The 12,615-nt window shown below is 43.0% G+C and overlaps 1 long non-coding RNA gene across 1 annotated transcript in view; it reads right to left on the bottom strand.

Annotated features, from left to right (window-relative positions):
- The window catches only part of LOC310838876, a 29,841-nt gene extending 20,226 nt beyond the window's left edge, over positions 1 to 9,615 (bottom strand). The window contains exon 1 of the long non-coding RNA XR_014561197.1: positions 9,445 to 9,615. This is a non-coding gene — a long non-coding RNA (uncharacterized lncRNA). The remainder of the gene's footprint in view (positions 1 to 9,444) is intronic.
- Between the last annotated feature and the right edge of the window lie 3,000 nt (positions 9,616 to 12,615).

The raw sequence follows: 12,615 nt of genomic DNA, 5'->3' as shown, positions 1-12,615 counted from the left end.
CTGTGTACTGCAAGGGCCCACACTTATTTTACTTGGCATGTTGACCACCTTATACCGTATTTTTTGCTGTATAAAACTCACTTTTTCCCTCCTAAAAAGTAAGGGGAAATGTGTGTGCGTGCGTCTTCTGGAGCGAATGCAGGCTGCGCAGCTATCTCAGAAGCCAGAACAGCAAGAGGGATCGCTGCTTTTGCTGCACAGCGAACCCTCTTGCTGTTCTGGCTTCTGGGATTCAGAATATTTTTTTCTTGTTTTCCTCCTCCAAAAACAAGGTGTGTCTTATGATCTGGTGCGTCTTATAGAGCAAAAAATACGGTATTTGTTACTTTCTATATATTGTGTATACATGCAGCCAGGCTGTACAACAGATCCTAACATGTACACACACCATTCTTCCCTCCATCTCTGCCCTGCCATTCAAGATTTCTCAGTTTAAGGCAGAGTCTGTTTTGCAATAAAGTGCTGTAGAAATATTAAGCCACACACCCCCTTGCAGTTGCACACACTAATGAACATTAGCACAGGTACCTTTGAGATGAAACGCTTAGCCTGCAGCCTAACTCAACTTAGCTCCGGCTACAACAGCCATGAGAAGTGTCTAAAATCCTCTGAGAAATGTCTGGGTGTGTATTTTAAGCACAACAGCCTACCAGCCTGCTTCAGGGAGGCATGTGACTGGAAAAAGCAGGTGATGCTTATCAGCATTGCCATTTCACACCTCTGCTGCTCCTTATGGGATCAAAGCACAGAGAACTTCAGCAAGGAAGTTTTTAATGGGACTACAGCTCATCCAGCCAGACCCCAAAAGCTTCTAATATTACAGGCGTTCCCCCCCACACACACACTTATGCAAGGGTTACATTTGGGGCCCCCGTGTACATAAATGAAATTGCATGAAGTGTGGAGCACCCTCTAAACACCCTTTAAATGCCCTCTTTGCTGCTCTCTCTTCAAACTGTACCAAAAATACTGTGTCCAAAAATATCCACGACTAGACTTGATGCTCTGGAGCTGTCAAGGGACTGGAGGACATGGAGGAAAGTGGCGGCTGCTGCGCTACCCCACACATCAGCTGTTAGGCGGGGTCACTGTACCTACAGTCTCTTCAGGGCTTCCTCTGCCCTCACTGATGTCCTCTTCGGGCTCCGGGGAGAGTCACCTCGCAAGCCAGAAGGACTCTCCAGCTCTCTCTCACCATTTCCAGGTTTGAACTGAATTTGTTAATTATTCCCCAGCGCCACGCATATACGCTGTCGCGCACGAGTGGATTACGCATGAGCTGGGGAACACCTGTACTGAAAATGCTAACGCTTTTAAAGGTAAAGGTAAAGGTACCCCTGCCCGTACGGGCCAGTCTTGACAGACTCGGGGGTTGTGCGCCCATCTCACTCAAGAGGCCAGGGGCCAGCGCTGTCCGAAGACACTTCCGGGTCACGTGGCCAGCGTGACATCGCTGCTCTGTCGAGCCAGAGCCGCACACGGAAACGCCGTTTACCTTCCCGCTGGTAAGCGGTCCCTATTTATCTACTTGCACCCGGAGGTGCTTTCGAACTGCTAGGTTGGCAGGCGCTGGGACCGAGCAGCGGGAGCGCACCCCGCCGCAGGGATTCGAACCGCGACCTTTCGATCGGCAAGTCCTAGGCGCTGAGGCTTTAACCCACAGCGCCACCTGCGTCCCGCTAACGCTTTTACTTATCCCCATATTCTGCTATAAAAGAGGTTTTGGTGACTTCCAGCATATATAAAAACATAATACAACCATAAACCTTAAAAAGCTTCCCTGTACAGGGCTGCCTTCAGATGTTTCCTAAATGTTATATAATTACTCATTTCCCTAACCTCTGATGGGAAGGCATTGCACAGGGTGGGAGCCACTACCAAGATATATGAATATATAGGTATTGTAGCATTGGATAGGATAGGATAGGATAGGATAGGATAGGATAGGATAGGAAAGCAATCCAAGTAAATCAGGGTCACCTTAGAGTTCTGATGTCATAATGTTTGTTATAAATCTCTAAACATAGTATCATGGATACACATAACTGAGAAGCCTGTCTGAGCTTTTATTTTTTCCAGGAGGCATTTGAGGTTGGCTATTTGCTTGTTATTGTTACCTCTTGAAAGTGCTGCTGTTGGTGGTGTTATGCCTCTTTATTACCTTCTCTTTTTGCTCTCTAAAGAAAAAAAAAGTTTCTCTGGATATATCGAGTTGGCCTCAAGTGACAAGGGAGACTGACACAAATACCGTTCTCTCGTACTGTACTTGCGATTTCTCTCCAGACAAGCAACATAATTGGTCTACTGTTTTTATCAATTGTTGCTCAGCAAGGCTGCCTTTCTTAGAAACAGACTTCAGGTAGACTTCAAACATGAACACCTTTATTTAAGTACAGTCCAGCTTATTCCTCACTCTCCAGGCCTGCAGTGGTTTCTGCCTTCCCCTCACCTCTACAGGCATTTCCAGGAGGGAGCAGGTGGCGCTGTGGTCTAAACCATTGAGCCTCTTCGGCTTGCTGATCGAAAGGTTGGCAGTTCGAATCGCCGTAACAGGGTGAGCTCCCGTTGCTCCGTCCCAACTCCTGCTAACCTAACAGTTCGAAAGCACACCAGTGCAAGTAGATAAATAGGTACCGCTGCAGCAGGAAGGTGTTTCCGTGCGCTCTGGCTTCCGTCACAGTGTCCCGTTGCGCCAGTAGTGGTTTAGTCGTGCTGGCCACATGACCCAGAAACCTGTTTGTGAACAAATGCTGGCTCCCTCGGCCTGAAAGCGAGATGAGCGCCACAACCCCAGAGTCACCTTTGACTGGACTTAAACGTCCAGGGGTCCTTTACTTTTTACCTTTTACAGGCACTTCCCTCCTCAAGTGATTTTCTTTGACCCCATAATTAACTATATATACACCTTTCATCAATAGAAGTGTGATACTGGCAAGTGAGGGTGGGGTGGGTAGAGCATGCTCCACCCCATCCCTCAGCTATCTAGAGATAAAATGTCTTCCACTTATGTATATGAACATACCTGGTAGTACAAGGGTGGACCCTCCATTTTTATCTCATGATGTTTGAGTACATCTATATTGTATTGTTTTAAATTTTGTAAGGTGTCTTGGGGGATTCTGCCCCAAAGGCAAGATACAAAATTTTAGATATAAATTAGTTCACATTAAAATAAAATAAAATAAAGGGTATAAACACCCTTGTTCAGAGCTTGTGTACCTCTGAAGCCCAGATGCTCAGCACAAACAACATGGGAGGGCTGTGGCCTTCATGCCCTGCTTATGGACATTTAGCTGCCACTGTTGGAAACAGAATACTGGGTTTTGATGGACCTTTGGTCTGACCCAATAGGCTTCCGATGTTCACATTTCCCAGGCAAGAACCGGGCACTGTGTGATGTTTTGTCCCAGCTCACGGATATGTGGCAGATTTTCCAGTTACTTCATTTGGTCTGTGGGTTAAAAGTAATATTACAGACGTGAGGAAGTGTAGCTTTAATACTGGGTTGCATCTTGTTGGTAGTTTGTGGGTTGTATCCTGTTATTTGTTTTTAAGCTGTTACCTGAACTGTACCATTAGGGAGGATTGGGTAAAAATATAATCCTGTTATTTATTTATTTTTTAGAGGGCTCTTTGCCCCAATTATGTATCAACGTTGATTATATGCCTTCAAATGGATTTGTGAAAAGCAACCGAATTAAGTTGCTGAATCATCTGTGTCCACTAGGTCAGTCCAATGTCAAATGAGAAAATGAGAATACTGCTATATGAAGTGAATAAACTTCTATTGGGAACATAGAAATCTGCTTGTTACTGAGCCAAACCATTGTTCCATCTTGCTCAGTACTGTCTACTCACTGACAGTGGTTCTTCGGGCTTTCAGATAGGAGATTTCGATCTCCTACCTGGTGACTTGAAACTTGGACTATTTGCATAGAGCATGTGCTTTAGTCCTTATGCCATTTGGCTATAGTCCTTACACACATTCAAGTCAGGCTATATAGTCTATATCTATGTTTGGGTTGCACTTGAGGAAAGGAAAGGGCACAGTAAGGCCTGTTCATGCCATCCTGAACACAAGGAACAACCAATAAGAATCTGTTACCACTGGATTTGGGTTTTAGGGGCTGTCACTGTTGTTGTTTATAAAGACAAACTTGATATCTGCAAGATGTTTTGAACTACAACTGCCATAAATCCCAGTGAGCACAGCTACCGCTTTTCTATGGCCCATCAGGATTTTGTTCATAGAAATCCCAGTTACAAACCAGGGGAGAGACAGTGTGTGTGTTTACTGCTTTCACCTGCCGTGCTCTACCATCCTTTCCCAGGGGCCTTCATAATGAAAGAGCTTCCAGAAAAACTGTGATGGGAATTTTGGCCTTTAGAATCAAGTTATAAAAGCTGAGCGCTGCTAGGTATTGCCATCGGCTTTGGGTCTACTTGGCATATTCTAAATTGTCTTATTGGTAAGTTTAATGCTTTCAGTTTTCTTTGGACATATTTTATTTTTATTTTATTTTAAATAATTTTATTAGGGTTTTTAAAACAATTTTTAACATATTCAAGAAACTCAAATTACATTTTACATACTTAATATACCGCCGCCGTTCCCCCCCCCCCCCCACGACTTCCCCCAACTTCCCTTTCTGGTTTAGAGTGTATTATTTTTGTTCTGCATATAGTTTTGTATGCCTTCTATGATAAAATAAACTTATTTCTTACTCTGTACTTAGTCTCATAGTCCTTATTTTTATTTACTGTTTGTATTTGTCCATTGTAAGTGTATTACTCAAATCCTGCAAGTGAGTTCATTTCAATGTATTTTTTCTGTATATATATATCTTAAAAGGTTCCCAATCCCTTTTGAAGTCATTATTGTCTTTATCTTTAAGTCTCTCAGTTAGCTTCACCATATGTCTTTGGACATATTTTAAATCAGTTGCTATTTATTGCTAGTGATGTTGTGATGCTTTACTGTATTTATTTTCTGTAAAAGTCTTTGAACGCAAATACAAAATGTGATATATACAAATTGATCAATGACTAGCAATTCAGGGTGCTTTCCCTGTTTTGTTTTTGTTCTCCTTCTGAATGATGCCATGGCTAGTGCAATAAAAAGTTTAATTGGAATTGGAATAACGTTTATGTAGAGACGGATGGTTCTTAAGGGGGTGCAGGCTAATGGACTACTGATTTAAGAGACTTCAGTGGGGTCCATTGGCTCCAATGTCTCTGACTGATAAGTTCCACCTCAGGTCTGGTCACGATGCTGGATGAGGGACTGCACTCAACATCTCTGTCTGCAATGCCGTTGGCCCAACTGAACTGATTGGTCCCAGGTGGTTGCTCAGGATGGTGACATACGTATACACATTATATTTTACGACAGTAATGTTTATTCTCATAATTCAGATTAATGAACTCCATTAAATAGCCTCAATGACAGCAGCAGTACTAGTTACAGATAGGTAGCCGTGTTGGTCTGCCATAGTCAAAACAAAAAATATTCCTTCCAGTAGCACCTTAAAGACCAACTAAGTTAGTTCTTGGTATGAGCTTTCGTGTGCATGCACACTTCTTCAGATACCAAAGAAGAAGTATCTGAAGATACTTCTTCAGATACCAAAGAAGAAGTATCTGAAGAAGTGTGCATGCACATGAAAGCTCATACCAAGAACTAACTTACCGTATTTTTCGCTCTATAACACGCACCTGACCATAACACGCACATCGTTTTTAGAGGAGGAAAACAAGGGGAAAAACATTCTGAATGAAACAGTGGATGTATCATTTTTGTGCTTCATGCTGTGGCCACAGACATGTGATCTGATGGTGAATTTGGGCTGACCCAATGTAAAAATCCTGAGAATCCCTGTGCATCCATGGTTTGTAACCACGTTTTTGCACCATTGCAGCCCCAGGCAACAGTGGGTGCGTGATTTTTGGGGGGCAGGCTGTAGCCATGGACATGCTATGTGCTCTGATGGTGAATTTGGGCTGACCCAATGCAAAGACCCTGAGGATCCATGTGGATCCATGGTTTGTAACCACGTTTTTGCACCATTGCAGCCCCAGGCAACAGTGGGTATGTGATTTGGGGGGGTGGCAGGCTGTAGCCATGGACATGCTATGTGATCTGATGGTGAATTTGGGGTGACCCAATGCCAAAATCCTGAGAATTCCTGTGGATCCATGGTTTGTAACCACGTTTTTGCACCATTGCAGCCCCAGGCAACAGTGGGTGCGTGATTTTTGGGGGGCAGGCTGTAGCCATGGACATGCTATGTGCTCTGATGGTGAATTTGGGGTGACCCAATGCAAAGATCCTGAGGATCCATGCTTTGTAACCACATTTTAAGTGGGGAGCGAAGGAAAAACAAAGAAGGGGCATTAGAGGGGTGTGCAGAGAAGCAGCTGGCTAAGAATGCAGGAGAGGGATTTAACGGGAGGGAGGAAAGAAAGGCAAAAGTTTCCCCCCACCCAAGCCAGCCATCTCTCTCTCTCTCTCTCTCTCTCTCTCTCTCTCTCCCTCCCTCCCTCCCTCCCTCCCTCCCCCTCTCTCTCTCCCTCCCCCCTCTCTCTCTCCCTCCCCCTCCCCCCTCTCTCTCTCCCTTCCCCCCTCTCTCTCCCTCTCCCGCAGCAGCACCGGAGCTTGCCTGGAGGGGAGGGGCTTTCCCTGCTCTTTGTTCCGTTTCAGCAAACACAGCAACGAAACAGAGGAGGGTGGGCAGTAAGACCCTGAGGCAGAATGCAGGAAAGCAGCCGCTTCCTCTTTTCAGGTTTCGCTTCTCCGTGCAGCGTGCAGCGCCGTGATTTGATTTTTGCATGATTTTTCGGCTCCAGGGACCACACATTCGCTCTATAACATGCACAGACATTTCCCCTTCCTTTTTAGAAGAAAAAATCTGCGTGTTATAGAAGGAAAAATACGGTAGTTGGTCTTTAAGGTGCTACTGGAAGGAATTTTTTTTGTTTTGAGCAGCAGTACTGTATGCCATTTAACTTTTACAGAGGCAATAAAGACGACACCCTTAAACCTCATAGGCATCACCTTTCTCCAAGATTATTGGCACTACTTGCAAAGACATTTTGCTGGGTGGTGATATAAAAGAGAGATTTTTAAAAGGCACTATCCTGTCAAAGTTAAGCAGTTTTTAAGTCCAACAAATACTCAACACAGGGTACTTATAAGTAAACATGTATAAAACTGAGCTGCATATTAAGAGGGATTCATTCCCAAATAAATGTGTTTAGAATTGTAGCTGAACGGCTCAGCTCCTGTTAGACCGTGCCCTATATTTCTGTGCAAAGTCAGCTTCCATTTCAGTGGAGGGGTGGGAGGCGACAGGCAATTTTAGGAGAAACCACTTTAATGATAAGAACAGAAGATGCAACAAAGATCCTCCCAACAAAATATAGGCTAATCTAGTATGTGCACTAAGGTCTCCTATTTCATAATTCTGTTGTACTCAAATTACATCAGGAGCTAGAGCCAACGTAGATAAAAGCATAACTGTTAAGTCCATGGCTGAGAATCTAGGACATGGTTTAGTTACTCTCACAAGTCTCTTAAACAAGGTTAGCTTGTTTTTTTATTGTCCATCCCTTCAGCAGTCTGCTTACACTCATGACCCTTTATTTCTGAGTACCAAAACTAGTATTTTTATGCATGAAACAAGTACAATGAAACCTATTATTAGACCAATTTGGTTAGAATCCACCAGCTTTTGATCACTGAAGTTCATTAAGTAGAAAATAGAAGGCTTGGCCTAGGGTCTGTTTCTTTATGAATAAGAGTTCTGTGTATCTGAAGCTTGAACGCATTAATTAATAGCATTATATCCAATGAAATAAAGCACTGGGTCTTTTTTTTTTTACCCTGCCTCCTGTTGCCTGGTATGTTATTAATGTTTCTTTCTTGCTGATGACATACTATATCAGAGTTTCTAAGTGTTTTGCATAGTGAGCTGTTTGGGATCTTATACTGTTTGGTTGAGGATGTAGAGATGTACATAATAAAACTATTGTACTGTACTCAACAATATTTACTGTAGTGTACTGTATCTTTACTTCAGGAATTCAGTTAAAGAGCCATTCATCTTTAAAATGTTATCAGTTTTGCTTATGTCCTCTAAGTCGATTTAACTCTGTAAGATATGCATCACAACTACATTTCAATTTTTTGCTAGCTATTCTTTTGTTATTGGTGGTGGCCTGTTTCTCCATTTTTGTGCCACTAGCATGTGAGCAGCAACCATTAAATTCCATATTAACACCTTATGTTTGATTTGTTTCCCCAAATTCCCTAATAAAATTGTCATAGAAACATAGGGTTGGATGGGACCACGAGGGTCATCTAGTCCAACCCCCTGCAATGCAGGAATATTTTGCCCAGTGTGGGGCTCAAACCCATGATCCTGAGATTAAGAGCCTTATGCTTCATCAGCTGAGCTATCCCAGGACAATGACTCTAAGGATAATAGGTCAGCTTGTTATCATTGAAACAGTTTTAACCACTTTCCCCCACAATTTTTTTGATTAATGGATATGTCCACCACTTATAGGGACGCAGGTGGCGCTGTGGGTTAAAGCCTCAGTGCCTAGGACTTGCCGATCGAAAGGTCGGCGGTTCGAATCCCTGCGGCGGGGTGCGCTCCCGCTGCTCGGTCCCAGCGCCTGCCAACCTAGCAGTTCGAAAGCACCTCCGGGTGCAAGTAGATAAATAGGGACCGCTTACCAGCGGGAAGGTAAACGGCGTTTCCGTGTGCGGCTCTGGCTCGCCAGAGCAGCGATGTCACGCTGGCCACGTGACCCGGAAGTGTCTCCGGACAGCGCTGGCCCCTGGCCTCTTGAGTGAGATGGGCGCACAACCCCAGAGTCTGTCAAGACTGGCCCGTACGGGCAGGGGTACCTTTACCTTTTACCCACCACTTATGCTTCATGACTGCCCTTAGGATATATAGATTGCCATGTTGGTCCATGGGGTGGGGGGGGAAGGCCAAATATTGCAGTATAGCAACACCTTTATTAGAACCCACCAAAAGGTCATGAGCAAGCTTTTGAGTTCTCCAGAACTCCACATCAGCCTGGATTTTAAACAAAACAAGGAGTAGGGGAGAAAAAGCTGGACACGATATTCTCGCTCCAAAATCTGCAGTTTGTGTAACAGTCCTAAAATGGAATTCAAGAAGAGCTGTGCAGAAATAATTGGATTAGGCGTACAAAGAGCACGACACATTCCAGGATGCACCCAAGGCTACTTGGGATAAGTAAGCAATAATGGCCACTTCCACATTTTTAAAAAATAGAACACCACACCAAGTAGTTACCCAGTTTTGTCTCTAGATAACTACAAATCTATTAACAGTGCAATCCTAACCATGTCTATTCAAAAGTTATATTGAATTCAGTCAGGCTTACGCAAAGTAACTACCGGCATACCTGTAGGGACATCTCCATCCCCAACGTTCAGCCTGAACATTGAGGTCCAGCTCTGAGGGCCTTCTGGTAGTTCCTTCACGGCGAGAAGTGAAGTTACAGGGAACCAGGCAAAGGGCCCTTTTAGTAGTGGTGCCCGCCCAGTCAAATGCCCTCCTGCCAGATGTCAAAGAAATAAACAACTATATGACTTTCCGAAGACATCTGAAGGCAGCCCTGTATCGAGAAGCTTTTAATGTTTGATGTTTTGCTGTGTTTTTATGATGTTAGAAGCCACCCAGAGTGATTGGGGCAACCCAGCCAGCTGGGCGGTATATAAGTATTAAAATTATTATTATTATTATTATTATTATTATTATTATTGTTATTGTTATTGTTATTGTTATTGTTATTGTTATTATTACTGTATTATTATTATTATCATCATCATCAACGACAACAACAACATCAAATCGAGTTAGGAATGCCGCTTGTTCTACTAGATGTTATTTTGCCTGTTACAAACTGCAACCTGCGACTTTTCCCTCCAACCCCGCCCCCAGTTTTGTTTTAATAACAAACATGTTGAAGAACTCAAAAGGTTTGCTTATTACTTTGTGATTTTTTGCTTCATTCTAATGAATTGTTACCATATTGCGGCTTTTGGAAATTGTTGTGTTATTTATTCTTTTCTTCTGTTTCTACCCTGCCTTGTTGCCAAAACCTCTGGGTGGCTTACCACAGTATAACAAGCCAGAGAATTAAACACGAAAAGCTGAAGCATAAAAACAAAAACAATACAAGCATGTGTAATGTGCTTGTTTACATCACTGAGGTTGAAAAAGGCTTGTGTGGAATTACAGTCAAGGAATATGGAAACCAGGACTCTCCCATGCTTCCTGGGTCCCCTGAACCATCGCATTTTCATTGCTCAGATGTGTTTTGGTTAAGTTTTGTAACTTGGATCTGCTGACTCACAGTGCTGAGATCACAGGGAAATTTCACACGCAAAGACCAGGAAATAAGTCCCACATCCTTTCCAGTTACTTCTCTGCCTACTTTCTCTTACTAGAGGGAAGCAGGCTTCATCTTAGCCATACTCATACTGTCTACTCGTTTGAACAGAAGAGAGCTTGGAGCAGGGACCTGACCACTCAAATAATATAAAGCACTGAGTGCAGATGTTCCCATATATAGAATACTGTAATGAAATTAGTTTCTCTCCTGGCTTGAAGATGCTGTGCTTTTGACCCTTAAGATTGCCTGTTCCACTGATCCAGAGACAACCAGTTTATTTGTTGCTGTTGCTGTTTTAAACCTCTTCTTGGGCTTCTGCTTTTGCAATACTTTGCAGCAAGAAGCAGCACAAGTATCTTCAATCAGAGTTTGCTCACTTTTCATTTCTGTTTCACTCCCCACTTCCCCAAGGGCATGAGGTAACAACATTTTGAGGGAAACACAACATGTTTTCCAATTAAATAAATTAAATGGATCTCCCCCTTCAGCTTTGTTTGTTAAATCCAGCACAAGCAGAAAAGGTTTTTAGGCTTTGTCCTTTCATGTTTGTCTAGAGAAGAGTTCCCCAACTGACACACACAGCTCCTCTCTAAGATGTGCCCTTGATGTTTGAACCTGGTGTACAGACGCACTTGGCTGACATTTAAAGGCCATGCCTGAAGAAATTAGAAAAGGCAGGCCTCTGAGATATACAGAGCCCAAGCCATTAAGGGATTTATTCACCAGTACAAGCACTCTGAATTGTTATCAGACAGTAAAGGAGCCAATACATATGCTTAAGCACTGGAGCAAGATGCTCTTCACAGCTCATCCCTCTCAGTAAACAAGCTTTTGCAGTATAACAATGAAGATTTCAGCAGCCTTCAAGGACTGCTCCATTTGCAGCATCAGACCAACTCTGGAATGGGCAAAGCCATAATTAAGAGAATGTTCCCTATAAATTGATGCAGAGTGCCTTTCCTTCTCCACTGAACTGAAGCTCAGTTAAGCAAAATCTGATAATATCCAATTAAGTGGGCAAGATTGGATTGATTCCTGGGGGAATTAATCGGTACACAGTATGATCAAAATACATGTCAAATGCAAGTGTGGATGTGCCCGTAGCACACAATTCCCACAACTTTGGCCCTGATATTAGTATTTCAGACTACAGAAGGTGGGAACTTCCCAACACCACTCTACATGCTAATGATTATTTAGTTAAATGTGTTAAGCTAATTGGAAATAGCTTCCAGATATTTAATGGGCTTAGGATTGTATTTATGTTAACTGATAAAATAATGTGTTTAATACTATAAGGAGAAGATTTAAAGATGTTAATGTTCAATTTAAAGTGTATGAAAATTGGGTTTTGGAAAACCGTTATAAGGATTTGCAATGAAATTCTACTAAGGGGAAATGAGGAAGTCGCTTTACAAAGTTAATAACTGTTATTTTTAATAAGGTTATGATTTATGTTTGTTGTTTTGTGTTTTTGTTTGTCGTTAATATTGTAAAAATCAATAATTTTTTGGAAAAAAAACAAAAACATCGCTCTACATGCTGGGCCAAGCTTGACTCAAGCAGCCACTATGCCAAACAGAAGTCCCTTGTCTGTTCCTAATAGGCACAGAAAGGGCTTCTCTACACTTTCCTCTGCACTTTCCAGGCACTGCCCCTGCTTTAAAACTCTGTGTCTGATGATCTTTCCCCCCCCCAAGCTTTCCTTGTGAAAACCTGTTCTTTAAAGCTGAATTGGAGCAAACAGCAATCTGTGGAAAACCCAACTGACATTTGATCTGATTGAGTGCTAAAGAGCAGGTTTTTGCAGGGAAAGAGGTTAAAGTGCCTGTAAAGAGAAAGAGTGGGGTAAAAGGTAAGTATGGCTAAATACTAGGGCAGCAATCACAGGTGGAGTTGGACAGCATGTTTGTGTGTGTCCTTAGGGGTTGCTTTTATCTCTCTTAAGGAAAAACACTTTCTACACATAACTGGGTCATAAAGTAGAAGCTGAAGGTGGGTGGGAGAGATGGTCCTTTCGAGTTCTGTGATTCTATGCAACTAAAACAAGGCACTTCTCCGCAGCCGCAGCCGGGAGACACAGAACCATCTCGACTCTCTCCCTCCCCGCAAATAAACCCGGGGAAGGAACATACAAGCGCGACGATTATTTAAGCGGCTGAGGGACATACTACGCCC

This window comes from Podarcis gaigeae (genome assembly GCF_964106915.1).
Source record: "Podarcis gaigeae genome assembly, chromosome: 2".
Classification (NCBI taxonomy): domain Eukaryota; kingdom Metazoa; phylum Chordata; class Lepidosauria; order Squamata; family Lacertidae; genus Podarcis; species Podarcis gaigeae.
The sequence above is the reverse complement of the archived record's forward strand: the minus strand, read 5'-3'. Positions and strand labels throughout refer to the sequence as shown.